Genomic DNA, 14,289 nt, shown 5'->3' with positions numbered 1-14,289 from the left:
CCTGGATGACGTTTTCATTTCATCTACTACAATGAAACCTAAACTGAGAAAGCTTCTGCTCATCGCCTTGCTAGAGGACAGGTGTGTCCAGCGGCACCCCAGATCATTCTGGGTCCACCCACTGCTACAGGGTAGAACGCAGCATGGAGAGTACCATCAGCTGGTCACGGAACTACGCTTGTTTGGGGTGGAGTTCCAGACCTACTTTCGGCTGGATCGGGGCCAGTTCGACCTGTTGCTCTGCAAGATCGGAGCTAAAATCGCACGGATGGAGACAAACTACCGCGCGCCCATCAGTCCAGCTGAACGGCTGGCCATTTGTCTTCGGTTAGTTGAGATTCTACATCTGCATTGCTTTTTCTCAATATAGCGTATACGGTGTATGTATAAGCACTTCATGACAACTGGGCAATTCTACATGAATGTCAACCAGTTCATTTAAAATAGATGGATATAACAAAAGGGTTACATTCTGGGGAATTGTACAATTATGTTAATGTACACACATGAATGAGAATTACTGCTAACGTATTGATATTTACTTATTGCCCTTCAACTACATTGAGTCTTTGTTGTACATTGGTGAATTCACAATCTGTGTTGTCTTATTAATTTATTCTGGGTGATATAATATCTTAAAATAAATTGAGATAATTTATGCCGTTTAGCATACACTTTTACCTTTTATCCTGACATGTATATACAAGTGCATTTTGCTACAAAATGTGCTCAATAGGACTACTGGCTCATAATATCCTATTCGCATCCAATTAATCTTTTTTTTTCCTTTGCAGATTTCTCGCTACTGGTGACTCCTACAGTACCATTGCATACAGCTACCGTGTTGGTCGGTCCACTGTGTCAAACATTGTGTCCACAGTGTCGAAAGCCATTTGGGATGGACTAGTTCATGAATACATGCCTGTCCCCAAGGAGGAAGACTGGAGAGCAATTGCGGAAGAATTCCAGGAGAAGTGGAACTTTCGCTGTCTCGGATCAATAGATGGGAAGCATGTGGTGATCCAGGCTCCGCCATGTTCTGGGTCCCAATTTTTCAATTATAAAGGAACCTATTCTATTGTCCTCTTGGCAGTTGTCGATGCAAACTATTGCCACCAGGGAGGCGAATAAAGTGAGGGAGACCTTGACGACCTACTTCTTTTCTCCAACTGGTGCAGTCCCATGGCAACACAAAGTGGTGTGACCAATCTATGACCATCCTCCTCCACAGTACCACACAAATTCTTTGGGGAATACTGAACAACCATTTATTTGTACAAAATTAATTATAACTATTATTAACAGAATATCAATGTAATTTCAACAATAAACAAGCATTTCCAAAAAAGCACTTTATTGAATGAGTTTATGTGATGTGGTTCTATGTGTGTGTGTGTGTGTGTGGGTGGGTGTGATGCAGGGCTGGAACAGTTGCACCATGTAGAAGGAAATCCTGGGACGTCATATTTTCATATAATCTCTGCAATTACAAAAAATAAAAATTAGATTGCACTAGAAAACATGTACACAGAATAATATTCTGTAGTTGTAGTATTAAAAAATACAGCTCTGGAAAGAATTCAGAGACTGCTTTTCTTGCTCTTTTCCTAACAAAAAACGTGAAGTGGTCTCTTAATATTTTCCCAGGGCTGTATTTCTGATATTGTGTGTCAACGTATAACTTACAATTAAATTCTGCATCATAAAGCAGCTGGAGAATTTGCATTTTTACATAAGCCTTCTTCTGTGTTGGTAGTCTTTTTAGTGAGGGCACGATGGTTTTAGCAAAAAGCTCATCCTCATCATCGGGTCTTGGTGGAATGGTGGCTTCTACCTCAATGGCAGTCAGGAGGCGCTGCTGAAATGGCGTCATGTTGGGGGTGGCTTGTCCTGTCCGATGCCTCCGTGTATGGGGTCTGGGTCTGGTAGCTTGTGAAGAGCTTGTGGCTGAAGATGAGTCTTCATCAGACATGGGTTCCTCATGGACAGTAACATTTTCTAGCTCAATGTTCTCTTCTCTAATCTCATCTTCCGCTCTTCTGCTCTCCTCTCCTCTCTCCTCCCCGCCAAGGACGGTGGCTGCTGGCTGCAGCCCCACTCCTCTTTTTCTCCTTCTCTGCTCTTTTCTCTTTTATGTATCTGTCCCTGAGGTTTCTCCATTTCTTCCTACAGTCGTCTTCTAATAGTGAAAAAAATATATATTTATCTTATGCACTTTAAATGTGTTGATTACTCATACTTTCTCTAGCTCTCTACCACATCTAGCAGGTTAGCCTATACAACGTTACGTGACAAACAAGAGCTGCTGTTGCTAGCATAACAAAATAAGAATTTCACAACTCTACAAACCTGGCATCTTTGCTTGCATGGCTACACTTTTCCACGCAGCATTTTTAACATTTAGGTCTCGGTAAACGTCCGAGGTAGTGTCATACAAACAAGGGTGGCTAGACACTAGCAAAATGAGGCTCTCCTCCATCTTTGCGATACTGGTTATGAAGATGCGGAAGATTGATTGCGTTTTTTGCGTAGATTGACTGCGATGTTTGCGTTAAATTACTGTACGGTAATTTTATGCCGTGTCTGGTGTGAACGAGGCTTCAGTATACAAGGAAGCGCACACTAGACAATCTACCTGCTTGATTATAAAACAATTAAAGCCACTCGCAGTAACCATCAAGCTAGTAAGCTTGTAGTTAGATGTAGAGCTTCGAAGTGTTAGATGTAGATGTAGAGCTTCAAAGTGAAAATGTCATTTTAGCTTCATTACTAACACAACATCTAGCTAGTAAAACAATCTTATTACATTTAGTAAGCCAAAGTCATAAGAACATGTCCAACAGGCAACATACTTACAGATAGTGCAGTTTTACTTGCTGCGGTTCTTGTTATTTTTCCGTGTTTCAAAGTTGTTCTCTTCAGCGATTGGTTGAAATCTAGCCATGTGATTGATGCAAAATCCAAATATGAAATGGAAACCAAACCAAAGTGATACAGAACGCTGTAAGTTACAGCGCTTATTGACATCAACAAAGGCGTCGCAAATGCCGTGTAGTACAGGAGCAATGGCGCTTTAGACGGCGACATGAGTGAGTGAAGATGCTGTAAATGACGGCGCTTATTGCAGCACTTGGACGGCGTCACAAACTGCGTTTTGGACTGCCATTTACTGGGGGAATGGCATTTTGGATGGTAGTTATTGGGGAACGGCATATTTTGCGTGTCATTGGACGACATGTGACGCCGTAATTTGTTATGTTTTTGACTCACTTGGCCTTCAATACGTGTATGTATTTATTCAATAATCCTGTAGAGGGTGCTGATCTTTTGTGGATTTTTATTCTAAAGAAGGCTGAACCATACACCGGAAGGTGGTTTGGCAAGTTTAGTGCGTTTTTATACAGTATTTTATTCAGTGTAGCCTACAGTTAAGGGACATCTTGTCTGTTATAATATACTTCAAGGGAACAACCCTGTGTTGACTCTTGCTACAAGAACTTGATGGCTAAACATTTTTCCCATTCTATATAGACCCATTCTGACAGTAAAATATGTTGCTGAATTTGGTCAAGCAGTTTATAAGCTAAACTAAAACATGATTTTATTTGAAGGAAATATATTTCAAAAGTGTGTTATATAGGCTAGCATATTTTTTATTTCATCTATTGTTCAAATATTATTTTTTTCATACTAGAGTCAATGCATATTTAACTGTTAGAATTGAATGGAAAATAAAATAATAGGGATGGGGTTAATAGTTTCCAAATGGTTATGGAATTACTATTTGTGGAGCCTTGATTATTCTAGCACAAAGTTAGGCTAGATTTTGAAACCGAGACCTGAGCAATTCTGATTAATGTTTGACAGAGTATCCTATCACACTGTTAGTCTGTTAAATCGATTTGAGATATCCATAAACACAATTAAACCACGTTGTGACTCGACATTTGTTTAGGAATGGCATAAAACATAGCTAATAGCTTGGTAAGAATATTTATTTTAAATATATTTCTATTGATCTATGCTAAGTTTATCGCAAAGTTGTGTGGCACGGTAATGCAACAAACCTATTTATTTACCAGCACATATTTTACCATACAAATATTACTTATAGGCTATTTCACAAAATGTGTGTTTATTGTCGCCAGAAACATATACTGACATGAAGGATGACTGGAGCTGCGATTCATTTTGACAGTAGGCCTATATTAGCACAATTTTGAGACTTATTTAAAACAGCCAATTATAATCCCAAATAAATAACTTAATATTTCTTTAGCCAGGGCATGAAAAAATGACAACCTGCTATATGTCTGATTTTACACGCACAACATGCTTTTTGTTTTATTTATCCGCGCTTCTTGCCAAGTTTGCGCTATGGCATATTTATGATGACCATGTAAGACTACATGGTCATAGCTTGCTAGAATTCTACAGTTGTTATTTAAATAAAGTTATTGATTTTATAAAACAGAAAAGGGTGAAATTAAAAATAATGAAAACAATGTAGAGATTTATTTCCTTATTTACAATGTACATTCAAATGATATTTACAATACTGAAAAATAAAGTATATAGGCTACACATTACAGGTAGAAATAAGTCCTGTTTACAGAAAAGGGTGAAATAAAATAGGTTCTTCATGGGAAACCTGTAAGAAAGAGGCAAAATATACTAATAAAAAACGTTAATGACTGAGATTTGAAGTTGTTGTCTGTGGTTTTAACTAGCCATCCAGTCTCGCTTGTGTTAAAACTCATACAGAGAAAACCGCATAGCAAAGACAATAATACAAAAAAAAAGTACAAAACTAATTGACCAAAAATTTGGTGGTTTTAGCTAGATGAAAGACTACCTTTACTCACCGATATTTTTGCAGAAAAACTAACCTTTGGAGGTGTTCTATCTGTTTGTACAGACTAGAAATCCCCGGGTTACTCCCCCTCTACTGTACGGGATAATATCTACACGTGTATATACGTGCGTTCAGTCGTCTGGGTAGGTCGTCTATGACAGTCGACTGAACGTGTATACTGATGTGTCATGTATACAGGTATAGGAACATGTATATATGGGTGCATACCCGTTTAGACATATACACAATAATTTATTAGTCCCTAAGTCCCTTTTTACCTGCCATAGACGTAGCCAACCCCGCTGGTGACCGAGATAGCCCCCGACTCATTTCGCTCTATGGACCTTTTTTGTTGTGAACGTGGTGATGCAAAAGGCCGTCTGGAGGCCGTCTGGAGGCCGTTATGCTCTGCTTTGGACATGTTGGGAGAGTCTACGCGGGTTCAGAAAAGAATCGAAAGACACTCCCATGCTGTCTTTGCGGGGCGATTCGTGCAGGATTCTGGTTTCTGTGCAACTGTCTGTGTGAAATGCGAGAAAGATGTCTTGTTTGTTTTTCGACAGTAAGGGAATTGAGCCCCTATTTCTCCTCATACGACCTGTATTGTAGGTAGGTGAGATTGGTGGGTTAGCAGTGAGACGTCCTCGGATTGAATTCCGGCGACATGGGGGGAGCGAACCTGTTTCCGACAGCTAACCGGAGCTGTGAGGTTACCGTTACGTATCCGTGTGGTAGGGCACGACCACTTGTTACACTCACGGGTCCTCACAGATCTATATGTCCACCAATTTAAGAGACTGTAGGAAGGAGTAGGGATTGCTCCTGTAAAACGCCAAAGTTGTTGGTCAGTTTGTGTTTTGGCGAATAGTAGAGTTAATGAAGTTGTGCTTGTTCTGTATGAGATAGTGACCCGAGTCCCGGGCATTTGTCAATATCTGGTTGTGGTCGACCTAGTAAATGCATTGTTCCTATTTGGTATTCCCTGTGCACAAGGGTTCCGATTGGCTGCATTTTGTATTCCTTGGTGGAATATTTGTGTATTTGATCGAGGTTGTTGTTAACCTGGAAGTTTTGCCTTTGCCATGTTTTGCTTTGTTTGGTGTACAGTGGGGATTGTACAGTGGGGAGAACAAGTATTTGATACACTGCCGATTTTGCAGCTTTTCCTACTTACAAAGCATGTAGATGTCTGACAATCACTGACCGCCTACTATGTGTATTGGCATAAAGGACTGTGTTGACTTGTAATTATTGGAGAGAAAAATGAGAGAAATAGAAAGTTAACGTTGTAGCCTCATGCTGAATAAATATGGCTCTCCCCTGACTTCTTTTTGCATTAATTTTGTTCATGGATCAAAAATTGACAGAATCTAACAGTGTTCTATACACATTAAGAAAACGCTTCTTTGGTGCATCATATATTTCTGGAACGTAAGAAATATGTGTATTGGCATAAAGGACTGTGTTGACTTGTAATTATTGGAGAGAAAAATGAGAGAACTAGAAAGTTAACGTTGTAGCCTCATGCTGAATAAATATGGCTCTCCCCTGACTTCTTTTTGCATTAATTTTGTTCATGGATCAAAAATTGACAGAATCTAACGGTGTTCTATACACATTAAGAAAACGCTTCTTTGGTGCATCATATATTTCTGGAACGTATCTATTGTCTATGTTGTCACAGGTGTAAGCACAGATGCCATCTTGAACTAAATAAAACTAATTCAACTGCAAACCAGAAGTCTACCTCTTATTTATTTGGGACTCTCAGAGAATGAACCCCACGGTAACTGCTCAACCGCCCTTACACATCTCAAGAAACCCAACACCCTTTCATCCCTGAGAAGGAAGCCCCAGGAAGAAAAAAAAGATTACCCATCCTTTGCTCTGCTCCTTTCCATCTTTCATCTCAAGACTAACGCAGAAGAACATAACCATAAAACATTTTTATTAACCGCTCCCACCAAACGGACATGAAACCCCGGAAAAAACAACTGTTAACATCCGGTCATAAATTAACAACCATTAAAAAATGATTTTCATAATTCTTTCACAACACACAGCTGACAAAGGTGAAAGCAATAAATCACTCTGACTTTGGGTGCCGTATACTAAATCTCTCTCCTGGCCTCCACAATCACGGGACCTCAAACCAATTGAGATGTTTAGGAAAGAGTTGGACCACAGAGTGAAGGAAATGCAGCCAAGTAAGTGCTTAGCTTATAAGGGAACTCCTCCAAGACTGTTTTTTTTTGTTTTGTTGGAAAAGCATTCCAGGTGACTACCTTATAAAGCCAGTAGAAAGAATGCCAAGAGTGTGCAAAGCTGTCATCAAGGCAAAGAATCTAAAATATAAATGTATTTTGATTTGTGGCTACTATGAAGAATCGAAAATATAAATGTATTTTGATTTGTTTAACACTTTATTGGTTACTACATGATTCCATATGTGATATTTGTTTTGATGTCTTCACTTTTGTTCTAGAATGAGGAAAGTAGTAAAGATAAAGAAATAACCTTGAATGAGTCGCTGTGTAGAAATGTTTAAATAGTAGTGTACATTTGTTGCCCCAGTGACTTCTTGACTGGCTACTGTCTTGGTTTCAGTATTTTCACAGGTTGGGGGATGAAGCAATTGAGTTTAGCCTTTAATCTTGTTGCTTAGCCTGCAGCTCGTTAGTGATGTATCTTGTCATATGGTGCATACAGTTGAAGTCCGACATTTAGCCCAAACTCTGTTGTTCACAATTTCTGACATTTTATCCTAGTAAAAACTCCCTGTCTTAGGTCAGTAAGGATCACCACTTTTTTTAGAATGTGAAATTAGAGAGAATCATTTCTAAAAGGCATTGCCTTTAAATTGTTTGACTAGGGTAAAATTTTTCCACCAGCTTCCCACAATAAGTTGGGTGAGTCTAGGACACACCCATGCCCTGTGTCTTAGATTTATGAAAGTTTGTTCTATAAGTCCATCTCCTCACAAGGATAATATTTGCCAATGGGACTCAAAGTTCGCCATATTAGATTTTCCACCATTTTAGATTTTTTTGAAAAACATTTAAAACAAAACTGTTATTGCACAAATGTCTGATCTTCACGTCAATTTGATATCTGGCTTATATAGACCAAGTTCTGTACATGTGGTCGCTATTGACCAAAAAACATAATAAACAAGTGGGTGTGGTTTCACAGATATTTATATAAATCAGACAGTTCATGTGATAAAATCATTTGATGTACACATCCACAACATTATTACGATGTAAGGTATTCAAGTAAATTACATTTTACCACAAGGTGGCACCATAATAGCCAGATGGCATTATTTGTTTATCTGTATCACTGAGTGTGATTTACTTTTGGCACATATAATAAGAGTAATCCATCTAGCTAATATATGAAATATGGCTCAATTTAGCCACATGGGGGGCATCATTGGACAAGAAACATCCTTCATGCTTTATTTTGAGAATGTATGAATAGAGGGTTCACATGGATCTCTCAAAGCACAAGTGTGAAAAAAGGCCAATAGCAGCTGAATGCTAAAACACACTCAATGCTGATTGCAGCTTCAATTATTATTATTATTATCATCACAGCGTTTTCATGTCCTTTTTGCAAATTCCTGTGAGATAAAATGGCCAGAAAAGGCTGTATGCTAATACAGGCCCAATGGCCACAACATCTGGTGCAGTGGTATTCAAATCAGACTCATGATGGTGCTGTAACTAGCCTCCAAGTGTCCAAATTCAAAACCCCATCACGCTCAGCCTATGTGACTTAGAGTCATGAAAATTGGTACGTAGGTCTATCTCCTTAAAATGAACATTTCTCTAATTAGGGCTCAAAGTTCATCATATTGGATTTTCAGCCATTTAGGATTTTGTGAAAAACACTTAACAAAATTCCTGTAGCACCAAATGTCTGATCTTCACGTCCTTTGATATTTGGCTTCAATAAACCATGGTCTGTAAAAGATATACACTCACCTAAAGGATTATTAGGAACACCATACTAATACTGTGTTTGACCCCCTTTCGCCTTCAGAACTGCCTTAATTCTATGTGGCATTGATTCAACAAGGTGCTGAAAGCAATCTTTAGAAATGTTGGCCCATGTTGATAGGATAGCATCTTGCAGTTGATGGAGATTTGTGGGATGCACATCCAGGGCACGAAGCTTCCGTTCCACCACATCCCAAAGATGCTCTATTGGGTTGAGATCTGGTGACTGTGGGGGCCATTTCAGTACAGTGAACTCATTGTCATGTTCAAGAAACCAATTTGATATGATTCGAGCATTGTGACATGGTGCATTATCCTGCTGGAAGTAGCCATCAGAGGATGGGTACATGGTGGTCATAAAGGGATGGACATGGTCAGAAACAATGCTCATGTAGGCCATGGCATTTAAACAATGCCCAATTGGCACTAAGGGGCCTAAAGTGTGCCAAGAAAACACCCCCACACCATTACACCACCACCACCAGCCTGCATAGTGGTAAGGCATGATGGATCCATGTTCTCATTCTGTTTACACCAAATTCTGACTCTACCATCTGAATGTGTCAATAGAAATCGAGACTCATCAGACCAGGCAACATTCTTCCAGTCTTCAACTGTCCAATTTTGGTGAGCTCATGCAAATTGTAGCCTCTTTTTCCTATTTGTAGTGGAGATGATTGGTACCCGGTGGGGTCTTCTGCTGTTGTAGCCCATCCGCCTCAAGGTTGTGCGTGTTATGGCTTCACAAATGCTTTGCTGCCTACCTCGGTTGTAACGAGTGGTTATTTCAGTCAAAGTTGCTCTTCTATCAGCTTGAATCAGTCGGCCCATTCTCCTCTGACCTCTAGCAACAACAAGGCATTTTCTCCCACAGGACTGCCGCATACTGGATGTTTTTCCCTTTTCACACCATTCTTTGTAAACCCTAGAAATGGTTGCGCGTGAAAATCCCAGTAACTGAGCAGATTGTGAAATACTCAGACCGGCCCGTCTGGCACCAACAACCATGCCACGCTCAAAACTGCTTAAATCACCTTTCTTTCCCATTCTGACATTCAGTTTGGAGTTCAGGAGATTGTCTTGACCAGGACCACACCCCTAAATGCATTGAAGCAACTACCATGTGATTGGTTGATTTGATAATTGCATTAATGAGAAATTGAACAGGTGTTCCTAATAATCCTTTAGGTGAGTGTATAAGCTGAGCCAAAATGTCAGAAAATGTGGCTGCTATTGACCAATAAATCTTAAAGTGGGTGTGGTTTTGAACATATAAGCATATTATTGAGAAACCGTTAGTCGTATTAAAATCCACCTCAGTACACTTGCTCAGAACCTTGAAAGGACATACAGTGTGGAAGCATTTTCCTACTAACCACAAAGGGGTGATATTGAACCAGACAACTTCGCAAGCTCATGCCCCTTACTCTGTTTGACATAGAGACAAATAAAATGGTGGATAAGTCAATTTCCTCACAAGGAACATATTTGCCAATTGAACTCATTTGCTCCTCCTTGATGGATTTTCAATTTTGAATATGGGGGAAACACTTCAGAATCAGAGAGTTTTATTGTCAAGTAAGTTTCACAACAAACAAGGAATTTGTTCTGGCTGTTGGTGCAACAATTAATACAAAAGGAAAATGTTAAGTAAAGCCACATAAGAATAGTGGACTGAGAATAAAAATTGTAGACTGTGCATGAAAAATTGTAGACTGTACTAAAAATAATTGAAAAGTATGTAAGGTGCAACATTTTGTCCAGTTGAGGGTTGTTCATGTATGTGGGGAGGGGTTATAGATTTGTCCAGTTGAGGGTTGTCTGTATATGTTGGGAGAAGGCTATAGTAAATTTGGTTCCAGGGGCATGTTCATGAGGCCTACTGCTATGGGAAAGAAACAGTTCTTGTGGTGGGAGGTTTTGGTCCTGACAGACCTCAGCCTTCTGCCAGGTGGGAGAGCACTGAATATTCCATTTCAGGGGTGAGAGGGATCAGCCCCAATATTTGCCGCTTGCCTCTGGATCCTGGAGGTCTGTAGGTTGTGTAGAGACGGCAGATTGCAGCCAATCACCCTCTCTGCAGAGCAGATGGTGTGTTGCAGCCTGCCTTTGTCTTTGGCCGTGGCTGCAGTGTACCAGACGGGTCTGAGGAGATCAGGATGGACTCTATGATGGCAGTGCAGAAATAGTCATTGGCAGGTTGAACTTTTTTGGCTGTCGCAGGAAGCACATCCTCTGCTGTGCTTTGTTTGTAAGCGAGGTAATGTTCAGCTCCCACCTGAGATCCTGGGTGATGGTGGTGCCCAGAAAGTGAAAGGGGAGCTATCCACGGCAATGGGGGGAAGGGCAGCTTGGCTTCACATTAAGTCCACTATCAACCTCATAGTCTTTATGATGTTGAGCTCCAAGTTGTTCTGTCTGTGCCAGGACACCAGATGGTCAATATCCCACCTGTAGGCGGATTCATCTCCATCTGAATATAAGTCTGATGTGGGTGGTGTAATCTGCAAACTACAGGAGCTTGACAGAGTGGTGACTGGTGGTGCAGCAGTTTGTCTAGAGGGAGAAGAGTAGGGGGGACAGGACAGCCTTGGGGGGAACCAGTGCTGGTGGTCAGTGGGTCGGACAAGTGCTTCTCCAGCCTCACGTGCTGCTTCCTGTTGGACAGGAAGGCTATCATCCACCTGCATGTGGACTCAGGCACTCCCAGTTGAAATAGCTTGTCCTGGAGCAAAGCAGGAATTATGGTGTTGAATGTGGAACTGAAGTTCACAAACAGGTTTCTGGCGTTAGTTCCAGGGGAGTCCAGATTCTGGAGGATGAAACTAAATCATGTTGACCACGTCATCCACAGACCTGTTGGATCTGTAGGCAAACTGCTATGGATCTAGTAGAGGGTCGGTGATGGTCATGAGGTGGAACAGTACAAGGCGCTCAAATTACTTCATAACCAGGGCAACAGGTCTGAAGTCATTAATGCCTGTGATCCTTGGCTTCTTAGGGACTGGGATGATGATGGAGGACCTAAAACAAGCCAGGATGCAGCATGTCTCCAGTGAACATTGTAATGACTAATGTAAAAATCAGTAAGGCACCAGACCATATCCTATGTATTATATAAATCCTCTGAAGTACTGTATGTGCCTAATATGATGTAATTTAAATACACTATGATTTGTTCCACCACTGGGAAGAAGAGATATATGCGAGGTTGAAGTTTAGGTAACTCCACCCAGGTTTAAGCAACTCTGCCTATTCTTCTGCATAGCAGTGTTTACTATAACATCAGACTTTTTCAGTGTTTATTTACAGACATTAACGCACAATATCCAAAGTGAAATAAAATTCTAAATGAATAAAAAAATATATTTAAAAAAATGAAATCTGTAAAATAGCCTATTTGGATAAATTAACAATCCCTCCTTAGAATTACAATTTCCAACTTGTGGTGATTTAACAAATAACCTTCCATATCACAAATCAAGCTAATTAATTTTCATCTGTGATCAACTGTTGTGACTTTGAATAGTTCTGAATAAAAACAGTTTATAGAGGACTCCGCTGCTTATTAGTGCAATTCAAAGCAAAGAATCCACTACTGGTAAGAAGCCTTTGCACAAGTCTTGGGGTTTGTGAGCAACATCTCATGAGAACATGGGGCCATCTTGAAATACTACCAGTTCACTCCAAAATAAATCTGGTATCTATTGTTCCTGTGTCATAAAATGTTGTAAATAAAGGTACTTAAGATTATGACTGGTTTTTAAATATATTGTATCATATAAATATTATAATAATAGACAACACACACTGTGGGGCAATGTTTCTGATACTTCTACTGTGCTTGACCTAGCTTGTTCCATTGTCTGTACAACTCCAATCCCGAATGCCATAATAACGAGAAAGGGAGGTAGAGATATGTTTTTTGAGGCCACACCTTCAGGTGGCTTTTGCCTGTTTGACGTCCCATCCCTGGTCAATAACAGAGGAATAAAGAGATAAAGAAAGGGGTGTTAACACACTTGTTACTAATAGACATGTAAGAGTAACCAGTAAATCTTTTGAATAACTGTCACTTAAAGGAGACGCTGTCAGCAAAGTAATTTTTGACTCTGCAAGATAAAAGAAGGTTGGAGGTAAGTAAAGACAAATGCAGAGAGAACTTGTTTGTACTGTTATGAGTTGTTTTTAGTAACATAGTCTGTTGTATATAGATAATGTTTGTTGAATTCACAAAAGGATCTGGATGTGTGAATGTGCTTGTGAGGGCATTTCATGTCAATTTCTGAGAGTTCTGTCATGATAATGATCTGCTATAATCCAGTGCCATACTGAATTATAGTGCCATTGCGTTACATTAATGTACATTTTTGTAAGTTTAACTGTTACAAAACAGATATTTGACATTTTAGATTATCTTCTCCTAGTTCAAATCCTCTGATTTGCACAGTTACTACTCAAAACTAAAATCTGGCAACAAATAAACTATGTGTTCAATAGGCCATGAATGGTACTGGAGTAACACTTTTAACCCTTATTCAACTTACAACCATAGCATCAGTCTGACGAGGGAATGACTGACGAGGGAAGCTCAAGAATATAACAGACTCTGAGTGTAAATTTACATATGTTCCTGTCCTAGTTGTTTAGAAATAGAACATTTTTTATTAATGGTACATTGTTTATTAATGGTACATTTATCAACCTGTGCCAAGAACTACCTGTGCCAAGAACTTCCTGTGCTATTTTTTTTGTCAGATATGACAATAACCATTAGAGATGACAATACAAAATACATTTTCTTTGTCAGCACAGCTTCCATAAAAAATGTGGAAAACAACAGCATATATTCTATGGATTTTATGGATGTAAATTGACATTAGCTTTGTCACAACAATCAATCCACCAATCACTACCTAAATGGTTTGTGGTTTGAATAGAATAGTTGTAGTATTTCTGATTTCTTGAGAATGTATATTTAAATGTACATACATATATATACAGCTCTGGAAAAAAGGTTGAAAAGGAAGGTTTTGAGTGAGGAACAGAAGGGTTAAAATTATGAGACCCCAAAACTTTCCTTTTCAACTTTTTTGGAAAGGAAAGAAAAAGGTACAGTGGTATATAAACATTGATCTTGGCAGAAAAAACTACCCAGACACTCAAACTGGCTAATAACGTACTTGTTTTTTGAATGCAGTACATAGGCTGGGGTAGTTGGGAGAGAGTAAATCATTATCATGAGACTGGAGGAATTTTGCTGACGTTATTCAACCTCAACAAAACACACCTTTTGCAATTGACACAGAGGTCTGTATTTGCAGCCAAAGGTCTGTATTGGAAAGGTGTGTCGTAGAGGGTGTGACTGTGTATCACTATAAGGAAAGAGCCAGATTGACAAGTTTTGAGGGCTTAACTAATGAGTCAGGT

At 39.6% G+C, this 14,289-nt stretch overlaps 1 protein-coding gene and 1 long non-coding RNA gene across 4 annotated transcripts in view; one reads left to right on the top strand and one right to left on the bottom strand.

Moving 5' to 3' along the window:
* Positions 1 to 1,337: 1,337 nt before the first annotated feature.
* On the bottom strand, positions 1,338 to 3,105 carry LOC106024035. 2 transcript variants are annotated; one of them, XR_001198063.3, is made up of 3 exons: positions 2,857 to 3,105; positions 1,687 to 2,179; positions 1,338 to 1,480 (listed from the first exon to the last, which is right to left on the bottom strand). It is a non-coding gene; the product is annotated as an uncharacterized LOC106024035 (long non-coding RNA). The 2 variants fall into 2 exon arrangements; XR_001198064.3 differs by lacking the exon at positions 2,857 to 3,105 and adding an exon at positions 2,350 to 2,733 and having other exon boundaries at positions 1,342 to 1,480.
* Positions 3,106 to 12,862: 9,757 nt separating this feature from the next.
* Positions 12,863 to 14,289, top strand: part of scel (sciellin) — a 28,963-nt gene continuing 27,536 nt past the window's right edge. For both annotated transcript variants that reach the window (XM_010905689.4, XM_010905688.4), the window contains exon 1: positions 12,863 to 12,995. The gene's annotated coding sequence lies outside the window, so the exon portion shown is untranslated. The remainder of the gene's footprint in view (positions 12,996 to 14,289) is intronic.

This window comes from Esox lucius, chromosome 16, assembly GCF_011004845.1.
Source record: "Esox lucius isolate fEsoLuc1 chromosome 16, fEsoLuc1.pri, whole genome shotgun sequence".
NCBI classification, from domain to species: domain Eukaryota; kingdom Metazoa; phylum Chordata; class Actinopteri; order Esociformes; family Esocidae; genus Esox; species Esox lucius.
The sequence above is the reverse complement of the archived record's forward strand: the minus strand, read 5'-3'. Positions and strand labels throughout refer to the sequence as shown.